Source organism: Leptonychotes weddellii, chromosome 16 (genome assembly GCF_054177405.1).
Source record: "Leptonychotes weddellii isolate Sample4059 chromosome 16, ASM5417740v2, whole genome shotgun sequence".
Classification (NCBI taxonomy): Eukaryota; Metazoa; Chordata; class Mammalia; order Carnivora; family Phocidae; genus Leptonychotes; species Leptonychotes weddellii.
The window spans coordinates 49,999,505-50,026,096 of NC_138384.1; the positions used below are offsets into that span (position 1 = coordinate 49,999,505).

The window sequence follows — 26,592 nt, forward strand, 5'->3', positions numbered from 1 at the left end:
ATAAATAAATAAATAAATTGGTATAGACAGTGGTACAGAATGGAAGATCTTTTTTTTTTTCTTAAAGATTTTTATTTATTGGGGCGCCTGGGTGGCTCAGTCATTAAGCGTCTGCCTTCGGCTCAGGTCATGATCTCAGGGTCCTGGGATCGAGTCCCACATCGGGCTCCCTGCTCAGTGGGAAGCCTGCATCTCCCTCTTCTACTTTCCCTGCTTGTGTTCCCTCTCTCACGGTGTCTCTCGCTTTAAAAAAAAAAAAAAAAAGATTTTTATTTATTTATTTAACAGAGAGAGAGAGAGAGAGAAAGAGCACAAACAGGGGGAGCGGCAGGCAGAGGGAGAATCAGGCTTCCTGCATGAGCAGGGAGCCCGATGCGGGGCTCGATCCCAGGACTCTGGAATCATGACCTGAGCTGAAGGCAGCGGTTTAACCAACTGAGCCACCCAGGCGCCCCCAGAATGGAAGATCTTTAAAAAATTAAAAATAGGGGTGCGTGGCTGGCTCAGTCCAAAGAACATGCGACTCTTTATCTCTGGATTGTGTTTGAGCCCCATGTAGGCTATAGAGATTACTTAAAAATAATTTAAAAATCTTAAAAAAAATTAAAAATGAACTACAATATGGTTCAACAATTCCACCTCTCTGTACATGTCTAAAGGAAATGAAATCAGTATGTCGCAGAGATATTTGCACCCCTGTGTTTACTGCATTATTCACAATAGCCAAGGAATGAAAACAACCTAAGTATCTTTCTATGGATGAATGACAAATAAAGCCTGGTATATATACACAATGGGAGTATTATTCAGCTATAAAAAAGGAAATCATGCATTTATGACAACATGGATAAACTTGGAGGACAAAATGCAACGTGAAGTAAGTCAGCAAGACAAAATACCATATGGTATCACTTCTATGTGGAATTAGAAAAAAAAAAAAGGCTGTCTCCACCGCCAGTGTGGCCAGGGTCACTCGCCTCCCTCCCACACACCTGGGGCCGGCCAGATGGCACCTGCGAGGCCGCAGGCTCTGTGTGCTCTGTGCCAAGGAGCAGCGGGATGCAGGCCAGGCCACCGCCACCGAGCTCCCGGCCCTTGGAGGCGGTGCCCAGGCCGGCTCCATTTTGTGAGGGGAGCCAGACGGGGGCACTGGTCTGGGCCCTGTCCCCGGCATCCCCGACCCTGCGCTCTTGGCCAGGCTGCCTCATGGAGTCCCCAGGGGTGCCCCCCTCCCGCGGCTCTCCGGCCCACCGGCCTGCTCGAGGGGGCGTGGCAGGGCAGCTTCGTCTGCCCTGGTGCCCCAGGTGGGTGGGTGGCCGGCAGGCGCTGGGCGGCGGGGCCGGGGCCAGGGCCAGGGCCAGCCCAAGCACCTTCGTGGGAGGAAGGAGTGGATTTGGTTTCCCCGCAGTCTGGCTTGCACATAAAGAATGCACCCGTCTGGCGGCTTGCAGTCCCTGGACTTGCAAGGTTGAAACTGGGCGAAGATTAGACCCCTTTCTAGAAAGGTGTTCCTGAGCACCACTGACAACACAGTTCTGACAGTACTTCATGACCACAGATGGCGACAGTGCTCCAACTAGGCATCTCTGCGGACTACATGGGAGGAAGCCACCATGTGATACAGCCTCGTGGTGATACTGAGGACGGCATGAATGATCATGAAGACACACATGGTTCAAAAGAAAGTTTCAGAGAACAAGATATCTCTCTTCCAATTGCAAATGTAGCAAGGATAATGAAAAATGCCATACCTCAAACGGGAAAGATTGTAAAAGATGTCAAAGACTATGTTCAACAATGTGTGAGTTCATCAGCTTTATAACATCTGAAGCAAGTGAAAAATGCCATCAAGAGAAACGGAGGACAATCAAGAGAGAAGATACTCTCTTTGCCATGCTGACCTTATGCTCTGACAGTTACGTGGAACCTCTAAAATTATACCTTCAGATATTCAGAGAGGCTAGGAAAGGAGAGAAAGGAATTGGTGCAACAGTCACAGCTACAGATGGACTAAGTGAAGAACTTACAGAGGAGGCATTTACTAACCAGTTACCAGCTGGCTTAATAATTGCAGAGGGTCAACAACAAAATGTTATGGTTTATACAATGTCATATCAACAGATTTCTGGTGTTCAACAGATTCAGTTTTCATGATCTGAAGATAACGGTGGCATGGGGAGTGGAGAGAAGCAAAAGAGTCTGTACAATTCTGGGGCGCCTGGGTGGCTCAGTCGTTAAGCGTCTGCCTGCGGCTCAGGTCACGATCCCAGGGTCCTGTGATCGAGCCCCACATCGGGCTCCCTGCTCGGCGGGAGGCCTGCTTCTCCCTCTCCCACTCCCCCTGCTTGTGTTCCCTCTCTCGCTGTGTCTCTCTCTGTCAAATAAATAAAATCTTTAAAAAAAAAAAAAAAGGGTCTGTACAATTCTGGAAACAGAGATATTAGAAGGAAGTGACTGGGGAAGAGATACCTCTTTGTATATTAAATAGCTGTACTGTAGCTTCCTGATGCTTGACTAACTGAGCTGTTAATTCTGACTTGAGAATCTTTTTCCTGAATGATTTTAAAGAAAAATTTGAATTTTAAAGGTATTAAAATATTTTTTTGTACAAAAAAAAAAGTTCAACCCACAGAAACAGAGAGTAGAATGGCAGGGGCTGGGGACTACAGGAAACAGGGAGATACTGGTCAGTTACAAGCTGATTAAGTTCTGTGAATCTAATGTACAGCATAGTGATTACAGTTAATAATGCTGAGTTGTATACTTGAATTGCTAAGAGAATAGATCTTAAGTGTTTTTACACACCCAAAAAAGGTAAATACGTAAAGTGATCGATATGTTAAGTTGTTTGAATGTATGAATGTAATACATTCATAGTGTATATCAATATCAAGTCATAATACTGTATACTTTAAAAATAAATATATACAATATTATTTGTCAATTACATCTCAATAAAGCTGATAAAAAGAAAAAAGGAAAGAAATCAGAACACTATCCACACAAAGTACAGGATAGTCTTAAAAAAACAGTCCATGGTCCAGGTAGGTAATGACCATGATAATATCTGCAATTCCCAGCATAGGGAAGTACAGTGAAATGTCAGATAAAAAAAGGAAACAAAACCAGGGACACAAAATTAACACGGACCTAGAGAGATGACCTGGCCAGGGAGAGGACAAACAAGATGCCATCCACCAGCCTCATTGCAAGACTACTGAACTCAAATTCTTCCTCTGAGGGTTCAGTACAGACAGTACTGTGCCTCTGGGGAGAAAAGAGGGAGGTGCAGAAACACAGCCCTACCAAAGACAGCAACTACCCAAGAAACTGTTGAAGCAAGCAGTACTTACGGTCCACATGTTAAAAAGGACAGAGCACCCCCTGGGAAAAGAGGAGCATGGGGTAATGCAAAACCTAGTTTACACCACTGGGGAGGGGGAGGGTCTTACCCAGTGAGGATATAAGTGCAAAGTTCTCCAGCATCACATTCAGGTACAGGCATCTCTGAGCCTCATTAAGGAGACCCCATTCCTCCTGGGAGAAGTACACAGCAACATCCTCAAAGGTCACGTCACCCTATCAAGAATGGGACGGATAAAACCATGAACATTCTCTGAGAACCCACACTCCATCTCCCATACATCTACTCCACATTTATCCTCTTCCGGAGCTCCCCACCCCAGAGGAGGTACCAGGCCTTAGAGCCACTGATGGCTGTTCTCTCCTCATGATCCCATTCATCACTATATTCAGCCCTCAGCAACAACAGGCAGGGGGCAGATAAATGTCATGTAAGCTTTGGGCCTGGTCTGCAGGGCCCCATCTCTCCTACCAAGCAATTCCCCTACAGCTCACAGATTGTACATACAAGAAATAGCCACGTGGGCTCATGCTTCACCCTGAGGTTCCCGATACCAGGGCCCCAGGGCCCTCAGCTCATACTTACTCTCCCTGTGTGCATATCATTCAGTAGACCAAACCTCTCTCGCATCTTCAGATCCCTCAAATGCATTCCCAAAGCTTTGTCATCTCCGTGCCCCACACCACAGGCATGTCCCTGGACTCACCCATGCACTGGGCACATGGCATCCAGAGTGCTTGAAAATTTCAAACATGATCTAGTACAGCCCCTGTCCTTTGATGGATCCCACTGACAAAGAAAGCCCCAAATGCTGCTTTGAAGGCCTGCCCATCTACCTGTGGTCTTTGCTTCAATATTGTCACCCAGAACCACAAGTAAATTTCAGATACCCGTGACCCTCTGATACTTCTGTGCTTCCCTTCCTGTCCCACAGCAGCACTAACCCTCCTTTCTCCACTTAACCTTCATTAAAAGCACATCAAAACCCCATTGGTCTCCGTGCCAGGCACAGTGACCCTCACAAATGAACAAATTTCCCCAGACCTTATCCACCAGCAAGACTGAAACACCACAGATGCCATAAAAGCTCACCACAAAATTCTGGTGAATCTGTACAGTAGTGAATAAACAACAGGCCTGGCCTCACTATCATCTTGATTCACTTACTACTCTGTCTACATAGCCATCTCATGTCCACTCATCCCAGGGAAGTCTGGCCACCTGCCAAATCATCCTCTCTCCCATGTGGCTTCCACTATCAGAGTTCTCCCTTGGCATGCACCCTCTTCTTTCTAACCCACTAACAGCATTACCACCACAACACCACAACCTGCACAACCCCTCCTATATGTGATCCAAATCTCCACCTTGGTCCACACAATAGCCATCACTTTTGGATGTCTCTATCCTGGACCTTTCCCCAGATTCCAGACCTGTGTGTCCAGCGGCCTATCTGATGCTTTTACTCAGTTCTCTGAAACTTCTCCAACGCTTAATAGGGCCAAAAACCTTAAGAAAATTCTCAGTGGAAATTAACCTACCACCGACTTTCCCATCCCAGTTGATGGACCTTCCATAGCTTCAGCTGCTAGGACCAAAAAACCTGAGATCCTCCCTGACTCCTTTCTCTCCCTCACCTACAACATCCAAAAGTCTACATGGCCCTTCTTAAAAAATGGACAAAAGTCCAACCCCTTCTTCTACCTCCACAGCCACCACTCCTACCCATTAACACTCATCTGGATTGTAGCAATTGCCTCCTCCTGGGCTCCCTGTCTCCTCCCTTAACCCCATAATCTGTTCTCCACTGTGCAGCCAGATGGAGTCTGTTAAGCCTGAGTATCACCAACTCCCTCCTCCTATCCAAACTTCCCATTACGTCCCTAACGGATGCCCAAGTTCTCAGGCAGCCCACATTACAGGCCTGATTCTTGATCTCCTGCTCTTTGTTCTTAATAGAAAGAAGACCTGCTATACCCTGTTTCTAACTCAGGCACGCCTCCAAGCATTTACACAAACTGGTAACTTCCTGAGATAACCTTCCACACCTGTTTACATTGGTTGACAAAACCGAGGACACCTCCATGTAACCCCTGGCCTGCATTCAGGACCCTGAACTCGGTGTATCCCAACAGCTGGGAAAATACGTCAAAGTTTCAGGTTACCAAAATCCCATACACCACAGAGGTGGTGCCAGCGCAAGCGAGGGACTGGGAGACCCTCTCCCTCCTTGTGTAGGTGCCGTAAGCGCTTTTTCAGCCTCCAGAAACTGTGGGAAGAAGGTGGTAACCGAGTGAGCTGTTAACGGACAAACCTCTGTGCCTCAGTGCTCCTCCTTCCAGCTCTATGACCTTGGACAAGAATTCAACGACCAGGCCTGCTTGTCTTCATCACCCCCATTCCAACCTTTTCTCCCTCGAGCCGCTTTTGGAAAGCTGTTAACACCCTAACACTGACTGTGTCCCTCTTCTGTACCCGACCCCCCAGGGCCCCAGGAACGAAGGTACGGCACCTCGGTCCGCCAGCCCGGGCGTGACTCCGCCTCACGCTCACTGTCCCCCGAGGGCAGAATCCTCCCGCCTCAGCCCCCCTCCAGCCTCGGCCCCGGCCGCCCGCTCCCGCACGGGGCCCCCGCCCGCCGCCGCCTCCCTGTCCCGGACACCCGGCCGTGGCTCGAGCCTTTAGGATCTGGGTGGGGGGACGGCGGGGAGGGCCCGGCGGACGAGCGTTTACCTGAGCCCGGTCCCTGGGCGCGGCCGCCGCCATCGGACTCTGTGGGCGGCGCGGACCGGCGGTCCCCGTCCCGGTCCCGGCGCGGGGCAGCCCGGGCGGCGTTGCTGAGCAGCGGACCCAAGTCTGTGCGGCGGGGACAGCGCCTCCTCCCGCCCGTTCTCTGGTCGCGTCACCACAACCCACACCCGGAGCTCCGGAACCTCCGACCGGGTGAAAGAACCAGCGAGAGGCAGAAACGACCAGGACGATGAGGACCGGAAGTCCCGCCCCGAGGCGATGCGCACGGTCGGAAATCCCTCATGTTGGTCCCTCACTGGCTCATGACTGCGCCCTCCCATCGCAGGGTCTTCTGGGAAATGTGGTAGCTGCAAAGGGTGTTCACAGTGTTCAACCAGAGGATGGTCCAGGCGGCAGCCGGGAATGCTACTGGTGCTCCTGCGTCGAAGCGGGGAGAGGTTTTGGGCGTTGTTAAACGCGGTTTACAGACGTTATTTCAACTCTAAAGCTCGGCCAGCTCCATGAGGATAAAAGTATTATTTGAGATGTCCCGAAATCCTCTATCTAAATGACATCTCATTCCATAGTGTCGTTCAGACCTAAAAGAGTTCACACATAGCTGGAAACGTTATGGTATTGTTCTTCAAATGTATATGGCCTGAAGCATTACTCGGTTTTGTATTAATGTGTTTATCAGGAAGAAGAAAAGAGACTCCACACAGGGCCTTAACAGAAGAGCAAGAAAAAGCATGTTAGGCTGCCCTGAAGTGGGCGGACAAACAGGATTTGTTTCTGGTTCCCACAGAAAACTTCTCCATTACCTGTGTCATCAGTAATTTTGACAATTGGAAGCAAAAATCAACAGAAGTGGAAGTAAAATTGGAAGCTCTATACTAAATCCTCTAAATTTTATAAAAAGCTAATTTATAACTGTGAGGTCCACCCTCAGTATGGAGTCTGCTGGGGATTCTCCCTCTTTCTCTGCCCCTCTTGCTCATGCTCTCTCTCTAAAGTAAATAAATAAATCTTTTTAAATAAGATTTTATTTTTAAGTAATCTCTACACCCAAGGTAAGACTGGAATCCACAATCCTGAGGTCAAAAGTCACATGCTTCACTGACTAGGCCAGCTAGGTGCCCTTGTATCCTTTTTAGAATAGTATCAATTGTGTCTCCTAACTGTATCTTTCTGGATGTCCAGCTTATTTATTTGGTGAGAACACAATGAATGACAATTTTGGTAGTCTACTGGGACAGCTCTAACAAAATATTATGGACTGAAGTAGCTTAAACAACAGAAATTGATTTTCTCACTGTTCTGGAAGCTGGAAGTTGAAGACGAAGGTGTCAACAGGTTTGGTTTCTCCTGAGGCCTCTCTCCTTGGCTTGTGGATGGCCATCTTCTTGTACCCTCACAGGGCCTTTTCTTCCCTATGAACATACTCATAGGGTATGTTCTATTCTTCTTAGAAGGAAATCAGTCCTAATGAAGTAGTGCCCCACCCTTATGACTTCCTTTAATTGCCTCTATGAATGCTCTTTCTCCTAATTCTGGCTTAGGACTTCAACATACTAATATTACACTAATAAATGTTTTAGTGGCAATGAACAGCAAATGACTTACTAAAGACGTGTAATAAAGAGGAAAAAGAGCAACTTTTTGAAAGTATCATCCAGGTGCCAATGGCTCACAATAATTACTAAAACTGACTTTGATAAAAACATAATTTCCAAAAGCTTCCCACTAAATACTATAAATGCTTTTATTAAGATTTAAAACAAAAACCTTCCAATTTAAAAAGTGGTAAAATGGAAAGTTTAATAAATTTATTCAAATACTTAAATTTTTATCATTAACAATACTATTTAAGGGGCACCTGGGTGGCTCAATCGGTTAAGGGTCTGCCTTCAGCTCAGGTCATGATCCCAGGGTCCTGGGATTGAGCCCCGCATTGGGCTCCCTGCTCAGCAGAGAGGCTGCTTCTCCCTCTTCCTCTGCCTGACACTCCCCCTGCTTGTGCTCTCTGTCAAATAAATAAATAAAATCTTAAAACAAAAAAAAAAACTACTTATCCCACCTGATTAAGCCCTCACAAACCCATCATCTCCCTTACTAAAAGTTATGATCATTCTGATAGTTCAGGTGTCCTCTGATACTTGGTAGAAAAAGCCTCACCCACTATGCTTCTTTTCTCACCACTGTCCTCATCATACATTATACTATAAATACATCGATCTTCCTTCATTTCTTTGAATTCCACATGTGCCCTTCCAACTCAGAATAATATTCTCAGGTCTTTTTTTCTCCAAATGAAGCCTCCCCTCCCCCCTCCAACTATGCTTTGGTAATTAGAATGAATCTTTTAAGTGTCAGCATCAATTTCTAACCAGAAGTAGTTTTAATTTTTAATTTTTTTTATTTTTTATTTTTTAAAGATTTTATTTATTTATTTGACAGAGACACAGCCAGAGAGGGAACACAAGCAGAGAACACAAGCAGGGGGAGTGGGAGAGGCAGAAGCAGGCTTCCTGCAGAGCAGAGAGCCCGATGTGGGGCTCGATCCCAGCACCCTGGGATCATGACCTGAGCCGAAGGCAGACGCTTAAGGACTGGGCCACCCAGGCACCCCCAGAAGTAGTTTTATACTCTCAACTCCTATATTCTGAATATTCCCAATGTTATGTCATAAAATTACCTGAATTCTAGTGAATAACATTATACAATTTTAGAAAATTACTTTTGAATGAGTAGCATTCCTGTTTTGAACACTATAAGCAATATGGAGCAGAGTTATGATCTTTGTTATTCACCTTTGAATCAAAATATCCCAGAATATTTTTTTAAAGATTTTACTTATTTGTGAGAGAGCGAGAGAGCACAAGCAGGGGGAGGGCAGGCAGAGGGAGAAGCCGGCTCCCTGTTGAGCGGGGAGCCCAATGTGGGGCTCGATCCCAGAACCCTGGGATCATGACCTGAGTTGGAGACAGCCACTTAACCAACTGAGCCACCCAGGCGCCAAAATGTTCCAGAATATTAAACGACATAAACTCTGAGCCTACATATATATAAAGTTTTTTGAAAAACTGGTGGGATGTCCTAAAGATAAGTACAGGAACTACACTTGGAGCATTTGTTTTTGTTGCCCAGCAGGCAAAGTATAACTGAAACCTGGGTGTCACTGCCAAAGAGCATAAAGGGATGAATGTCAGGGATCCTGAAGAGACCAGTGTAGGTCATCAGACCATGGTGCAGGTTCATAATGAGGGTTATTCAAAAAGATAAAACAGGAGAGAGTAAAAAGCAACAAACATATTCACCAGGATGAGAATGGTGAATGTGACTTTTGCTCACCACGATAAGAATGCTGCTTATGGGAAAGTCTAGGGGAAAGGCTGTTGCTGTGAATGTGTTGGGTTCTCCACTTGTGTCTGTACCGAAGTACTTTGGAGCCACTTGGTAGACCATGAGGTAAGAACACGTAATGTTAATGAAGAACAAAATGAATGCATATACTGGGATAATACATCTTTCTAGAATGCCTGAAAAACAATATCCATGAATTTTTTTTTTTTGTAGTTTTTCCTTTTTATTGGTCCAGTCTATTCATAGCAATAGAGGAATTTAGCAAGAGTTACAGGACACAGTAGAGGAAAGAGCAAAATCCAGTGCACTTTAGGGACATCGTTCTTAGCTCCACCCACCTCAAAATACTAGGGCAAAGCTTACTGGCCTGGAAGCCACTTGAGAAGCAGGTAGTGCTGAGACAGATCCTTCTGGCCCTCTGTGAAAATAAAGGACAAGTTTATGTCCAACATCACTCAGAAAATATTTCCCTCCAAAGCTGCCATGGTCTTAAGGAACTCCTGAGAGAGAAGCCCTAAGGAGTTGGCAAAGACAAATTGTTTAACCAAATCTCTTAACAAGTATCGTTGCAACTCAGTCTCTTTGAATCTTTTTTTTTTAGGATTTTATTTATTTACTTGACAGAGAGAGCACAAGCAGGGGGAGCAGCAGGCAGAGGGAGAGGGAGAAGCAGGCTCCCCGCAGAGAAGGGGGAACCCGATGTGGGACTTGATCCCAGGACCCTGGGATCATGACCTGAGCCAAAGGCAGTCGCTTAACTAACTGAGCCACCCAGGCGCCCCTCTCTTTGAATCTCTTAAAATAACTTTATGTTGGGGTTACCTGGCTGGCTCAGTTGAGAGCATGCGACTCTTGACTTTGGAGTCATGAGTTCGAACCCCATGTTGGGTGTAAAGATTACTTAAATAAAAACAAAACAGGGCGCCTGGGTGGCTCAGTTGGTTAAGCGACTGCCTTCGGCTCAGGTCGTGATCCTGGAGTCCCGGGATTGAGTCCCACATCGGGCTCCCGGCTCAGCGGGGGGTCTGCTTCTCCCTCTGACCCTCTTCCCTCTCGTGCTCTCTGTCTCTCATTCTCTCTCTCTCAAATAAATAAAATCTTTAAAAAAAACAAAACAAAACAAAAAAACATTTTATGTTGGACACCCTTTTTTAAAAATTATTTTTAAGATTTTATTTGCTCATCTGAGAGAGAGCATGAGCGGGTGGGAGGGACAGAGGGAGAGGGAGAAGCAGGCTCCCCGCTTAGCAGGGAGCCTGCCTCCAGACTGGATCCCAGGATCTCAGGATCCAAACCTGAGCAGAAGGTAGATTCCCAACCAGCTGAGCCACCCCCGTGCCCCTATGTTGGACACTCTGAAGCAATTACACTTCACTATTCCATCCAGTACATTTCCTGCTTCTACCACTTCTCACTCACACCCTTACAACTTTTTTTTAACAATTCAACTTTTTAAGAGTGTTTTTTCTTTTTCTGTTATCTCAATTCCTATGTAATTCTCATTCTATTTACACCTTTATCTTCACAGATCCAATGTTATGAGCAAACTTCTAAAGAGAACAATCATGTTTAAGATTTTGGTTAAAACTCCTCTCACCAGGTCTCAACTCCCTTAATAATTTTTCTCTTTTTAACTTACTTTTGCTGATTCTTCATTATCTCCCAATCAGTAGATTTTTAGTCATCTCTGTCTTCATAATCTACACACGTTTTATTGGCGATCTCTGCCAATGTCATACCATAAATACCATAAGCCAAAAACTTTCCAATTCCTATTTTTGAACATGCGCAAAGAGAGCATTTTATCCCTTGAATAAAGTTTTGGGACAACAGGAGGTCATCTCCTTTCTGGAAGAGATTATTATTTCACATGTAAATGCTGTGGCAGTGTTTATTGGGACTTGAGATGATCTCAGAGACACTTGTAAAATAATCACATTATTGAGAACTATTAGAAATGATTAAGTAATTTATTGATAGAGAAACTGCCAGGCCATAACACATCTAAAATGTCTGGAGGGGCATCTGGATGCCTCAGTCGGTTAAGCATCTGCCAACAGCTCAGGTCATGATCCCAGGGTCCTGGGATCGAGCCCCACGTCAGGCTCCCTGCTCAGCGGGGAGCCTGCTTCTCCTTCTCCCACTCCCCCTGCTTGTGTTCCCTCTCTCACTGTGTCTCTCTGTTTCAAATAAATAAATAAAATCTTTGGGGCGCCTGGGTGGCTCAGTCGTTAAGCGTCTGCCTTCAGCTCAGGTCATGATCCCAGGGTCCTGGGATCGAGCCCCACGTCAGGCTCCCTGCTCAGCGGGGAGCCTGCTTCTCCGTCTCCTCCCGACTCATGCTCTCTGTCGCTATCTCTGTCTCTCTCTCTCTCAAATGAATACAATCTTTTAAAAAAAATTTAAAAAGAAAATGCCTGGAAAACATCAGGTAAAAATGATAGGCAAGACAAAGTCTAACTATTGAGAGAAGACAGCTAAGACAAAAGATGGGTTTACTGGGGTGTGTTTCTGGTCAACCCAAGTGTTTTACCTAAAAAATAATATTCTAAATTTCTGATATTTGTGCACGATTGCAGCCTGGATGAAGATGAAAATGAAGCAGGGGAGACTTCAGTTTTAAAAATGAACATGGAGTGGGGCGCCTGGGTGGCTTAGTTGGTTAAGCGATTGCCTTCAGCTCAGGTCATGATCCCAGGACCCTGGGATCGAGCCCCGCATCGGGCTCCCTGCTCCGCGGGAAGCCTGCTTCTCCCTCTCCCACTCCCCCTGCTTGTGTTCCCTCTCTTGCTGTCTCTCTCTCTGTCAAATAAATAAAATCTAAAAAAAAAAAAAAAGAAGTATCAGAAGGAAAAATATCTGGCAAAGAACCTGCCTCAATTAAGCCAATGTTACCATCAGGAAATATAAACTTCAGGCAAAACAAATAATAGATAAAATGTGCAATGTATTTTCAGATGACAAGGGCAGAGACAGCAATTCCACAGAGAGAGAATCCTGTCTGTAGACTGTCTTCAGACTACAGCTGAACATCGGCTATTCCCTGGATCTCCAGATTGCCAGTTTTCCCCCAAAGATCTTGGACTTTCCAGCCTCCACATTTTTCCAAGCCAATTTCTTAAAAATCTCTCTCCTTCTCTCCTGTCTCTGTTAAGCCAGTATTATCGAGGGAAAAAAATGAATATAAATTTTCTCTCTCTCTCTCTCTCTGTGTCTGTATATTGGTTCTGTTCCTCTGCAGAACCCTGATGATTAGTCTTTGAAAACTTTCTGTGATCAGTACAAAACCGTACACTCTCTGTATTTCCGTAATGGTCCTGGGCAGCAGGCTGCACTTTATTTCATCAGTCATTTTATGTCTGTAGCAAATTTCTGGGATCAGTACAAAGAAAGTGTTACTGAACCCAAGTTCAGCTGCCAGTCACCTGAAAGATTACTCAAGAGACAAGTTTTGATTGGAAAGGTATTTGAGTTTTATTCAGGAGGCTGGCAACCTGGGGAGAGAAGGTGGACTCTTGTCCAAAAGCCAATTCTGAGGTTTCTGCCCGGCCCAGGGTTTTTTTTAAAGGGGTTTAGGGTAGTTATTCAGCAAAGGGAGTGCTGTGGCCTGCAACATTTCTTGGTCACAGGCAGACTTGATGGTGCCAGTTACAAACGTTATCTCAGTGCTCGGGAGTTGTGTGGGGGGCCCAGATCCTGTTTTATGATGCGCAGAAGTACTCTGTTCTTTCTGCAAAGGAAGGCAAGTTCTATAGATACACAAAAGGAGGTCAGTAAAATCATTTCTGTGACCTAAAAGAAAACATTTTGCTAAAGAAAAAAAAAGGGCTAGGCTAATCAGACTGCCGAGGTGGCTTAAAACAGACTTGCTGGCCTCTGTGGCCTAGGAAAGTTCTGGCTCTTCACTCCTCAAGGCTAGTGGTCTGCAAATCTCAAAGTAAATTAGTTCTGTTACAGATCAAGGGCCTCAAGTCAGCAAATGAGTGTATCAACTTGAAGAAACTTAACCCTTAAGACCCGCTGGAGTGCTGTTACAAATGTGGTTCTCAGAATAATAAACACCTCATTTGAGGGGCACCTGGGTGGCTCAGTTGGTTAAGTGTCCGACTCTTGATTTTGGCTCAAGTTATTATCTCGGGGTCTTGAGATCAAGCCCCATGCCAAGCTCTATGCTAAGCAGGGAGTCTGCTTGAGATTCTCTTTCCCTTTCCCTCTGCCCACTCCCCCACCCTGCTCTCTCTCAAATAAATAAATATATATATATTTTTAAATAAACACCTCATTTGATAAAAGAAAGGATGAGTGAAAGATTGCCAAGCTTAGAGGGACGCCTGGGTGGCTCAGTCAGTTAAGCATCAACCTTCGGCTCAGGTCCTAGGATCGAGTCCCCCATCAGGCTCCTTGCTCAGTGGGGAGCCTGCTTCTCCCTCTGCCTGCCACTCCTGCTGCTTGTGCTCACTCTCTCTCTCTCTGACAAATAAATAAATAAAATCTTAAAAAAAAAAAAAAAAGATTGCCAAGCTAAGAGGGCAGAAACAATGAAGGTGTATAATGGTGTTGGGATCTAAGTGTTTCTCTGGTACATATAAAAGTGCTTTTTTGGTGATCCCTGAACATCAGCATCTGTTCCACATTTGTTAGGATTTCTAAAGTAATTGCCCCACTCATTCTTTGAGCAGTGACAACTTGGGTCTGATCTGACCTCCAAAATCTAAACCACAGAGCTGTGAGATGGGGATTTTCCCATCACTCCCACTGAAAGTAAGATGTACCAATTTAGTCCCTAAATGTCCTTCCACAGAAACTGTGATAAAAGACAATAAACAGTCTTGATTTTTTTCACAAATGACTTCAGTTCTTAATGGGGGTGAGACATGTAACCACAACAGGTCCAGGAATCAAAGATCTTTTGTGATCTCTATGATTTACCCAAATTTTGTGGTTCTGACTCCCATTTTATTTTTTTTTATTTATTTTTTTAAATATTTTTTATTTATTTGACAGAGAGAGAGAGATAGCGAGAGCAGGAACACAAGCAGGGGGAGTGGGAGAGGGAGAAGCAGGCTTCCCGCCGAGCAGGGAGCCTGATGTGGGACTCGATCCCGGGACTCCGGGATCATGACCTGAGCCGAAGGCAGACGCTTAACGACTGAGCCACCCAGGCGCCCCTGACTCCCATTTAAAAAAAAATTTTTTTTCAAGATTTTATTTATTTGAGAGAGAGCAGAGTAAGAGAGAGCATGTGAGCATGAGCAGGGGAAGGGGCAGAGGGAGAGGCAGCCTCCCTGCTCAGAGGGGAGCCCAACACAGGGCTGGATCCCAGGACCTCGAGGTCATGACCTGAGCTGAAGGCAGCCGCTTAATCCACTGAGCCACCCAGGCACCCCCTGACTCCCATTTAAATGATATATCTGATTATTTAAATTCATTTTGTAATTTCTCATTATTATAATTCCCCTATAATTTTTTATTATTTGTATGTATTGATTAATTTTATACACACTTTTTATCAATGTTTTCCTTATTATTTCTTCAATATGTATAAAATATTTTTGTTTAGAAAATTTTGAGATTTATGTGCATATTCATACAATAAATGGTATTTCCTCTTTCTCCTCTTCCACTCCCCATCCTCTATAATGCAAGAGTTAAGTTCTGTCATCAATTGTTGGGCATGCCTCCAGAAATATTTTGTATTTGTTAGCATATATTCGCAGGAACTAATCTGTAATTTACCAAATGTCTGATGGTCCCTAAGTCTAATTCCAGTTAATAATTTATTGTTATTTAATGATTTATTGACTATTAATTGAAACAAGTAAAATATTATTATGGATTTCAAGTAAGTGATGCTATGATGAATCCTAATTTGAATTCTCTGAGAGCATCTAAATTTTAGGTTGTTAGATTTTAGGCGATTTAGGTACTATTAACTTAAATGTGGCTAATAAAACTATGTTGTTGTTTTTGTTTTAACATAACCATGAACAGATACCTCACCAAAGATGATATATGGATGGCAAACAAACATATGAAAAGATGCTCGGGGCGCCTGGGTGGCTCAGCCATTAAGCATCTGCGTTCAGCTCAGGTCATGATCCCAGGGTCCTGGGATCGAGCCCCGCATCGGGCTCCCTGCTCTGCGGGAAGCTTGCTTCTCCCTCTCCACTCCCCCTGCTTGTGTTCCCTCTCTTGCTGTGTCTCTCTGTCAAATAAACAAAGAAAATCTTGAAAAAAATAAATAAATAGGGGGCGCGTGAGTGGCTCAGTCGTTGGGCTTCTGCCTTCGGCTCGGGTCATGGTCCCAGGGTCCTGGGATCGAGCCTGACATTGGTCTCCCTGCTCGGCGGGAAGCCCGCTTCTCCCTCTCCCACTCCCCCTGCTTGTGTTCCCTCTCTCGCTGTGTCTCTCTCTGTCAAATAAATAAATAAAATCTTTTAAATAAATAAATAAAATAAAAATAAAAAAGATGCTCAACATCATTTGTTATTAGGAATTTCAAAATAAAACAATGAGATATCACTACATAACTATTAGAAATAGCCAAAATCCAGAACACTGATACGACAAATGCTGGAAAGGATATGGAGCAACAGAAACTCTCATTCGTTGCTGGTAGGAATGCAAAATGGTACAGCCACTTTGGATGACAGTTTGGTTGTTTCTTACAAAATAGTTTCTTACAAAACTTCTTAATCATAATCTTATCATACAATCTGGCACTGTGCCCCTTGGTATTTACTTAAAGCAGTTGAAAATGTATGTCCACGTAAAAGCCTGACGATAGGTATTTATTTATAGCTGTTTTATTCATAATTGCCAAAACCAGGAAGCAACCAAGATGTCCTTCAGTAGGTAAATGAATAAATAAACTATGGTCCGTCCAGACAATGGGATATTATTCAGCACTGAAAAGTTCTCAAATCATGAAGAGGCATGGAGGAAACCTGAATGCATATTACTGAGTGAAAGAAGCCAATCTGAAAAGAGTACATGCTATATGGACTGCAAGTATATGACATTCTGGAAAAGGTCGAACTGTGGAGACAGTAAAAGTATTGGTGTTTGCTAGGGACTAGTGGGAAGAGAGAGCTGAATAGGCAGAGCACAGATATTAGGGTCAGTGAAACTACGTATGCTACGGTAATGGTGGATACATGTCATTATACACTTGTCAAAACCCACAGAATGCATAAGACCAAAAGTGAACCCCAATGTTAACTGTGGACTTTGGGAGAAAATGATGTCAGTGCAGATTCGTTGATTGTAACAAAATATACCACTCTGATGTAGGATGTTGAGAGTAGAGGGGTCTGTGTTTATGTGGGGGAAAAGGGATATACAGGAAACCTCTACAGCTTCCACGCAATTTTGCTGTGAACCTAAAGCTGTCCTAAAAAAAATACAGTCTAATTTAAAAAATAATAATCTGGATTTGATGACCTGCTTAACAAAGTAAAAAATTGATTATAAATACAAAATAATGGCCAACATAGTTGGGTCTTCTCTTCTTCAGCATGCAAGCTCTACCCACATTGCTGACTTTACTCCTTTCACTGCCCTCTCCTCCCAGTGTGGAAGGCATTTAAATTGTAGATCCTTGCTTAGGAAAAATGATGAGAAACAGAGTAATAGAAAGAGACTTCAGGGGCGGGGCACCTGAGTGGCTCAGTTGTTAAGCATCTGCCTTCGGCTCAGGTCATGATCTCAGGGTCCTGGGATCGAGCCCCGCCTCGGGCTCCCTGCTCAGCGGGAAGCCTGCTTCTCCCTCTCCCACTCCCCCTGCTTGTGTTCCTGCTCTCGCTCTCTCTCTCTGTCAAATAAATAAATAATTTTAGGGGCGCCTGGGTGGCTCAGTTGGTTAAGCAACTGCCTTCGGCTCAGGTCATGATCCTGGAGTCCCGGGATCGAGTCCCGCATCGGGCTCCCTGCTCGGCAGGGAGTCTGCTTCTCCCTCTGACCCTCCTCCCTCTCATGCTCTCTGTCTCTCATTCTCTCTGTCTCAAATAAATAAATAAAATCTTTAAAAAATAAATAAATAAATAAATAAATAATTTTAAAAATCTTAAAAAAAAGAGACTTCAATGTAATACTCAAAATTGAAGGCTAAAACAATGCAACATAAAGAAGAATGGTGCCCTAGAAAATAAAAGAATTGTTTTAGCAAATAGAGGAAAAATATTTATCTGAATTTGTTAATTATTGAAATAATGACATTTTAATAACTTCCAATTTTCAGACATCTACAAAACAGAAAGGGTTAATAAATGAATCATATGGACCCATAACATAGTTTCACAGGACCCACCCACTGCCAAACTCATTTCATGTATAAACCCACCCAAGTTCCCTCCAAAGCCAATTCACGTTAAGGATAATTTAAGAAGCCATGTAATTGTGCCTCTAAACACTTCAGTGAATGTTCATAAAGGAATATTTTTTATAAAAGAATATTTTATTTAATATACAATATCTTTATTACATATAAATTAAGTTGCTTAAAATCATCAAATACTAAGTCATTATTCAAATTCTGATATGTTGATTAAATATTCAGAGTTGTTTGTTGGAATCAGCATTCAAATATTTTTCTGACCATTGTATCATATTTATATATTCTCTAGACTTTATTATATCCTGTTCCTTTTATCTTAACATATCACATTTTATGAAAAGGTTCATATATCTTATAGAATTTCACATATATTAATGGGGCTTACTGCTTCCTCATAATGTATTTTAATATAATCCTCAATGCCCCATTGTTCCTTTAAACACTCACTTAATCAACGGATGGGATCAAAATTTGATTTGGTATTTGGGTAGAATTATTCATATGGAGCCACTGCTACTTTTTTCTATATGACATTCCAAAGGAACACAGTATCTCCTTATCTCTATTTTTGTCAAGTTAACATCAATATATTCAGTAGGTTCTTGTAGTATCAGCCAATCAAGCCATAATTACACTGAAGAGAAACAAAAAAAAAATAAATTTCCCTTCCATTCTTAGGAAAATAAAGCTACCTGCACAAAATATTGTGACACCTGCTTCCTCTTCTTTTTCACCAAACAGTATGTTCTGGATTGTAGCAGTTAAGAGAACTTCCTTATCATCTCCACACTGTCTAATGCTCCATCTTGGTATGCATCATGATTTATTCAATTTTCCACTGATAGACATCAGATAGGTTTCAATCTTTTTGTTATTATAAAAAAATACTCCAAAAAATAAATTTATTTAATTTAATTAATCAATATATTTTTTAAGTAAGCCCTACACCCAACATGGGGCTCAAATTCATGACCCTGAGATCAAGAGTCCCATGCTCCAGCGACGGAGCCAGCCAGGTGCCCCAAGCCAATTTTATTTTAAAGTTTGCATATTTCTCTGATTCAAGAAAAATTCAAGTCCTCTAAATTGATAAAATTGTTTCTAACTTAAATTTGGATATTACCTTTCTCAACCATAGTGGATCTGGGATCCTTGGAAATGCTTTACCTCACTTATCTTTATAATTTTACTTTGCTCACTGCATAGAAGGTGCTATTGACAGACTTGAATTTCAACCAACTTATCTTTAAGCTTATCCGTAAAGCTTCTCTCTAACGAGATCTGTCAGCCAATGGCAGCTTTTGAATGGAATTTATTTTCTGGAATGATGTGGGATATTAACTGTCTTTATTTTCACAAAAAGGGCAGAAGGTTCTTCTTAGCATTACCTGCTTTCTGAGTGGCTTTCAGAACCTTAAGCTTTGCCACAATACTTTGCAGTGGATGGAGCTTAGAATGATGTTCCCAAAGTGTCACTGGCTTCTGCTGTTTCCTCTCCTATACCTTGCATCTCCCTTAAATAAATTTACTGCTATGAAAGTAAATGGCTCCAAAATAAACAACAAAAAAGACTACTGAAAAAATATATAGTACTGTTTATTGGATATTCCAGAAATATCATCTCACTGGGCGCCTGGGTGGCTCAGTCGGTTAAGCGACTGCCTTCGGCTCAGGTCATGATCCTGGAGTCCCGGGATCGAGTCCCGCATCAGGCTCCCTGCTCGGCGGGGGGTCTGCTTCTCCCTCTGACCCTCCCCCCTCTCATGTGCTCTCTCTCTCTCATTCTGTCTCAAATAAATAAAAAAAAATCTTTTAAAAAAGAAATATCATCTCACTGCATGTATGCGTCTTGTCCTTCATTGGCATTATGTGCTCTGGCCTCATCCACCAAGTGGTGCCACGTCCTTGTTCTGCTCACGCACAAGCAGCACATCCAACACATTCACGGCCATGGCCTTTCCCCCAGACCTTTCTGTGAAACCAAAGCCCCAAGCTCCATTCTCATCTTGATGGGACAAAAGCCAATCTCATCCTGATGAATATGTTGGTCTCCTTTTACTTTCTTCCATTTTATCTTTTTGAGTAACCCTGACTATGAACCTACAACATGGTCTGATGAACACCTCTATACCGGTCTCTTCAGGCTCCCTGACCTTCATCCCTTCATGCTCTTTGACAGTGACATGTGGGTCTCTCAGTTCTGCTTTACCTGCTGGGCAAGAAAAACAAATTTTCCAAGTACAGTTTCTAGGGTTTTAGTTCCCTTTAGAACATCCCACTATTTATTTAATCAACTTTATATATTTGTAGGCTCACATTTCATGTCATTTAGTATTCCAGGATATTTTGATTCAAAATTCAGTAACAGTGATAGTGAATCTGCTTCTCTTGCTTATAGTGTAGACAACTATAAGCTACATCTTGAAAGGTCACACTGCCCTGCTACGATGATAATGGATGAAACCACAAACAGTCTACTTCCGAGGAGCCACAATCCCTTCCCCCACACATCTACCCTATGACCATCTATAGCTCAAGCCTCCCAACTTAGAGGAGAAATCAGGGCCTGGTATCATCGGTATTGTTGTCTCCTCATGGTCCCATTGACAACTGGGTTCAACCACTAGCAAGAGACAGGTGGACAAATACATATCTAAGCTGTGGGCCTAGCATACCGGGATCCACGACTCCTGACAAGCAATTCCCCTGGTATGGTCATTGCCATGTAATTATAAATTCAGGGCCCTGGGACCATCTAACAATGCTCCCTCTCCAAGGACACATCAGTCTTTAGACTACACAGCCCTCAGTCTCCATATCCCACAGCTGCATGACCATGACTGGCCACTACCTCACTGTCCTGCTCCACATGCATCTGCCTGACCTACCCAGATGTTACTGCTTCCTCTTAATCCCACTCTTAGACTATGGTGATGGCCAAACACGTGACACCTGAGACTGGACAGATGAGCCTGACAGCAGTTTATTTACCACATAAATTCACACCTCTGAGAATAGGATACCACTCACCATAAAGGCCCACAAGGGAGTTGCATTCTGAAAAAGAGTGAACAAACAGGGGCTGTGAGATGCTATGCTTGTAGAATGAAAAGGTTGGGAGCACTCTGAATCCCACAGGAGGATGTGACTGGCTTGTTTGTGTAAGTCTGTGGGCTGGTAGGGAACTGAAACCTGCTACAAAGAGATGAGCAGGAACTGCGCCATGTTCCCTTTATGAAGAGCGCTGTTGGGCTATGAGCTATTATCCCATGAAGCAGTGTGGGGAGGAGAACTTGCACACAGGCCATTTGAGCACTTGGTCTCGCCAAACATCAAGGAAGCACATCATATCGGGTTTAGACCTTATGCCACAATTTGGCAGATAGCATCCACAGTATTCTTAGCAAATTCACACAGGATCCCGTAAGACCACCGACTTCCCATGGGTTCCAATAGCAGTGTTACTCCAAATCATTTTATGAAGGCCTCACCCTGTGGCTCTGATCCTTGCCTCAGACTTAGAACACAGAACCATGTGTGGATCTCAGATATCCATAGTTCCATTCTATTTCCTTGATGCACTTGCTGTCACCTCAGCAAATAAAAATTTTTTCTCTCCCCCTGTCATTCCAAGACCACTCCCATTAATTGCCCATCCCAGACCTAGTGATTCTCACAGGTGACCCTATTTTCCCCTGATCAGGCTGAATGAAACACCTCAGGCCCCACCAAAGTCCTCACAAAATCTTGCTAAGTCTAAAAAGTGACGAATAAGTACCAGCTCTGGCCTGAGTGTCATCTTTAATCCATTACCCCTTGTCTCTGCATCCATTGGAAAGCCACTCTTCCCCTGGAAGCTTTGGCCACCTACCAGACTATCCTGTCTGATACACCAAACCTTCACGTCCACTTACCTACATTTGTGAAGCCTAATACCATCACCCAGGTATCCAAGCAAAAGACCCAGTCCTGGGCCCCCACTCTCCACACCTGGCCCCCAGAGAGTTTTGCCACCACAACCTCAAGTTTGCCTCAATGTGACCCACTGCTTACTCATCTTGGCCCACACTGTAACCACATTTTGGATGTCTCTAACCTGAATCCCTCTCCAGATTTCCCGACCTGTATGTTAGTTGCTCTTTGATGCCTCCTTCAGTGATTTGTGAAACACCTCAGACTTTTTTTTTTTTTTAAAGATTTTATTTATTTTTTAGAGAGTGAGCGAGAGAGAAACAGCATGAGAGGGGAGAGGGTCAGAGGGAGAAGCAGGCTCCCCGCTGAGCGGGGAGCCCGATGTGGGACTCGATCCCAGGACCCTGGGATCATGACCTGAGCCGAAGGCAGAAGCTTAACCATCTGAGCCACCCAGGCGCCCAACACCTCAGACTCTTAAAATGGTCAGAACAAAGCTCCTGATAATCTCAGTGAACACCAACTTGCTCATCTGAATTTCCCACCAGCTAGATCCCAAGACCTGACCTTTACTTCTCACCTGCTTGTATCCACCAGCATTTGTTCCACATTCTTCCTTAGGTTCCTCTTTCTAGCTTATCTCCTAACTCAAGCAAAAGACCCAAAGGGCATAGCATCCCAGGATGGAAACGAAAACTACCCCTCAAACAATAACGACTGCAGGACAAAGAGTTCTGGCCTCTAGTGGGTGAAACCACCCAGACCAGTTTGAGCTTAACCCCCGACTCACGGACTCACGCCTGTGCAGATGGGCCAGGGAGTGACCAGCATTACAATGCTGGTCATTACAATGCTATAAATCACTCCCAGAGGTGGAGACAACTGGAAATGAAACACCCAACACATGAAGAGCAGGTTTCGTCAGCAGGGCCTGCGCGCCCAGCTCCTTGTATTACCTCACCCCTACATGCTTAGAAGTCACTCTTCTGGGCGCCTGGGTGGCTCAGTCGTTAAGCGTCTGCCTTCGGCTCAGGTCATGATCCCGGGGTCCTGGGATCGAGCCTCACATCGGGCTCCCTGCTCGGCAGGAAGCCTGCTTCTCCGTCTTCCGCTCCCCCTGCTTGTGTTCCTGCTCTCGCTATCTGTCTCTCTGTCAAATAAATAAATAAAATCTTAAAAAAAAAAAGAAGTCACTCTTCTTCCGCCCTAGGTCCTTTAAAACTTTCCCTGGCGGGTGCCTGGATCACTCACTTGCTTAAGCAACTCCCTTCTGCTCAGGTCATGATCCTGGAGTCCCGGATCGAGTCCCGCATTGGACTCCCTGCTCAGCAGGGAGTCTGCTTCTCCCTCTGACCCTCTTCCCTCTCATGCTCTCTGTCTTTCATTCTCTCTCTCTCAAATAAATAAATAAAATCTTTAAAAATAAAAAATAAAAAAAATAAAAAATAAAACTTTCCCTGGCTATTGTTTGGAGAGCCAGTCTGACACCTTTGTTGTGACTGTGTCTCTCTTCCATTGCAGCTGTTGCCCCAATGAAGCCTTGTCTGTTTTTAAATTGTAGGTCCAGCCTCGTTTCTACTGTTGCTGTGTCCAAGCACCGGAGTCTGGTGGTAAAACACTGAAGCAGCTTCCATTCCTACAGCTACTAAGACCAAAAGCTCTGAGATCACTGATTATCTCTTTCATTCTCTCATTGTCCACATCACAAAGTCTAATTGCCCCTTTTAAAAACACACAGCCAGGGGGCGCCTGGGTGGCTCAGTTGTTAAGCGTCTGCCTTCGGCTCAGGTCATGATCCCAGGGTCCTGGGATCGAGCCCCACATCGGGCTCCCTGCTCCGCGGGGAGCCTGCTTCTCCCTCTCCCACTCCCCCTGCTTGTGTTCCCTCTCTCGCTGTCTCTCTCTGTCAAATAAATAAATAAAATCTTTAAAAAAAAAAAAAAACCACACAGCCAGAATATAACCATTTCCTAAGCAACAACCCTGGTCCATTAACCCTCACCTGGACTATAGCAGTAGCCTGCACAATGATTGTCCTTTGTGCTCTCTCAAGCCCATAGTCTGTTTTCCACTGTGAAGCCAGATGAAGCCTCTTAAGGCCTTGGTAACATCACCTCCTTCCTGTGATCGAAAACTTTTACTACTTCTAGAATACACACCCAACATCTCAGGCAGTCACTTGACAGGACACCTACCCATTTGCTATTTATTCCTACCTGAAAGAAAGGAGACCTGTGGTTTTTGAACATTCCCGACTTCAGTTTTACCTTGAGGCACTTGCACATCCTGGTACCCACTCCTGGGTTAACCTTCCACACCTGCTTACAAATGGTTACCAGAAAAGGGAATGCCTGCATATAATCCCTGACCTGGACTTAGGACTCTGGGCTTAGGGGTTGTCCAGGATCACCGGACTCAAGGATGGAAGAATGGCATGAAGAGCCTCGGGACACCACGATCCAGAGAACGTGGGGATGAGGGTTTGGGGCCAGTGAGGGACTGAGACACCCTCCACTTCCCTGTGCAGGTTCCAAGCACTTCTCCAGCCATAAGAATCTGTGCTGAAGAGGCAGGCCTTTAAGAAATGTGTCCATGGTGGGATTCGATGGCTCACTGTACCCCTGCCTGACCCTGGAGCCAGGTGACCTCAGGCTGGCTTCTACTCTCTGTGCCTGAGCACTCAATTTTGCCTTTTACCAGCTGTGCGACCTTGAACAAAAACTAAACCTCTCAGGGCCTCAATGTCCTCATCACCCCTCATGTCCCTCCTTTGGCCAAGAGTCCCCTTGGCGCCTAGAGTCCTCACCTGAAGGTACGGCACCTCGGCCCGCAGTCCGGGCGTGACTCCGCCTCACGCTCCTCTCTGTCCCCCGAGGGCAGAATCCTCCCGCCGCAGCCCCCCTCCAGCCTCGGCCCCGGCCGCCCTCGGCCCGGAGCCCGCTCCCGCACGGGGCCCCCGCCCGCCGCCGCCTCCCTGTCCCGGACGCCGGGGCCTGGGCCTTCGGGGTCTGGCTGGGGGGACGAGCGCTTACCTGAGCCGGGTCCCTGCGCGCGGCCGCCGCCATCGGAGCCTCTGGGCGGAGTGAAGTGATGACAGCTGAGCGACCCGGGCAGTCGCGGGCACCGAGGTCTCCAGGCGGTCCTCGCAGGCGGCGATACCCCCGACCCTAGACCCGCCTCCCTACAGCTGGGACAAAGCCTCCTTTCGCCCCCGGCCCCGCTCTCCGGAACCTCCCACAAGCTGACGACACCAGCAAGCAGCCAAGATGATGGCCACGGACTGGGGGCCGCAAGTCCCGCCCCGACGCTTTGTGCTCAATCGGAAACGCCCCTTTTCTAAGCCTTCATTGGCTCAGCTACGCCGTCTTCAACGCAGGGCGTTCTGGGAAATGTAGTTCCCACAGCTCCCAAGGTCTAGGTAAGCGGGTTCCCCACCTGACTCCAGGAGAAAAGGCCAACAAATATTTACTGCGAGGCGCTCTGGGAAATGGAAGGCCCCAGCTCAAGGGTAGAGGATCGGCTGCCCCTCTTTAAGGGGGCCATATGCGGTTATCTGGAGACTAATCACCCAGGCATCCATGCCATTGATGAGCGCGACAAATCTTTACCATAAAGCGGCCACAGGCAGCAATACAAATTTGCCCAAAACTGAGGTGCCATTTTCTGCCATACTGACAAAAATTGTAATGTGTGCAGGGCCCAAATCTATTATAAACCACTGCATAGTAACTAGAACCCCCAAATTTAGAGAGGATTGAAACAATAAGGTCTTTCTTATTGTACAAACCAAAGCAACGTGTGGTAGGCAGTTCTCAGGTTAGAGACTTGGGAGCTGGAAAAAGTATTACAGATATCACGTGAGACAAACGTACCTGAAAAAAGTAGTTCTTGGGGGCGCCTGGGTGGCTCAGTTGGTTAAGCGACTGCCTTCGGCTCGGGTCATGATCCTGGAGTCCTTGGATCGAGTCCCGCATCGGGCTCCCTGCTCGGCAGGGAGTCTGCTTCTCCCTCTGACCCTCTCATGCTCTATCTCATTCTCTCTCTCAAATAAATAAATAAAAACTTAAAAAAAGAAAAAAAGAACCAGGAGGAAAGGGGCACCTGGGTGGCTCAGCCGTTAAGCGACTGCCTTCGGCTCAGGTCATGATCCTGGAGTCCCGGGATCGAGTCCCGCATCGGGCTCCCTGCTCGGCAGGGAGCCTGCTTCTCCCTCTGACCCTCCCCCCTCTCATGTGCTCTCTCTCATTCTCTCTCTCTCTCAAATAAATAAATCTTTAAAAAAAAAAAAAAAGTAGTTCTTGGCAAGCTGCCAGTAGAATTCATTTGGTTTCCTCTGGGCCAAAACTGGGTGAGGTCCTTGCCAACTAGTCAGAGAGAAGGGAATGTGGACCTACGAAAGGCTCAGGTTACTCCTACTTTGCTCGAATACATTACAGAACAGATGTCAGCTTCCCTGAGCACATTGGGGTGGTGACTGATGCACACTGCAGGGACCTGCCATGTGGTAGAGATGAAGTGGCTCTGGCCACAGAAACTGGCAGTGACATAAATCTGGAAAGAGCCCTGGGCAAGTTAGAAAGTGCATCATAGCCACACATGCTTCCTACATAAATGAAATTTATGGGGAACCTTCCCTCTATGAAGGTTTAGATGTATGAGATTCAAATGAGGCAGATGGCTACTCACAGAGGCTTTGATCCATTTTTGTTACACTGAACAAGGAGATTGCACTTTCCCTCCACAACTAAGGTCTTTCTCTAGTGTGAACTCTCCATTAATAATCGAAGGTGGAACTATAGCTAAAAGATTTCCTATATTCACTACACTCTAAGGCTTTTCTCCAGTGTAGACACCTGGTTCTGAGCAAGTGTGTCTGTGTAGCCGAAGG

General features: G+C 45.2%; 1 protein-coding gene, 1 long non-coding RNA gene and 1 pseudogene across 2 annotated transcripts in view; 2 read left to right on the forward strand and 1 right to left on the reverse strand.

Annotated features, from left to right (window-relative positions):
- The window catches only part of ZNF274 (zinc finger protein 274), a 365,529-nt gene that overhangs the window by 65,141 nt on the left and 273,796 nt on the right, over positions 1-26,592 (forward strand). The window lies entirely within an intron of this gene.
- LOC102730941 (nuclear transcription factor Y subunit beta pseudogene) lies at positions 1,497-2,181 on the forward strand (annotated as a pseudogene).
- On the reverse strand, positions 2,614-11,639 carry LOC145717700 (uncharacterized). The gene is made up of 3 exons (XR_014141100.1): positions 7,408-11,639; positions 6,098-6,819; positions 2,614-3,579 (listed from the first exon to the last, which is right to left on the reverse strand). It is a non-coding gene; the product is annotated as an uncharacterized LOC145717700 (long non-coding RNA).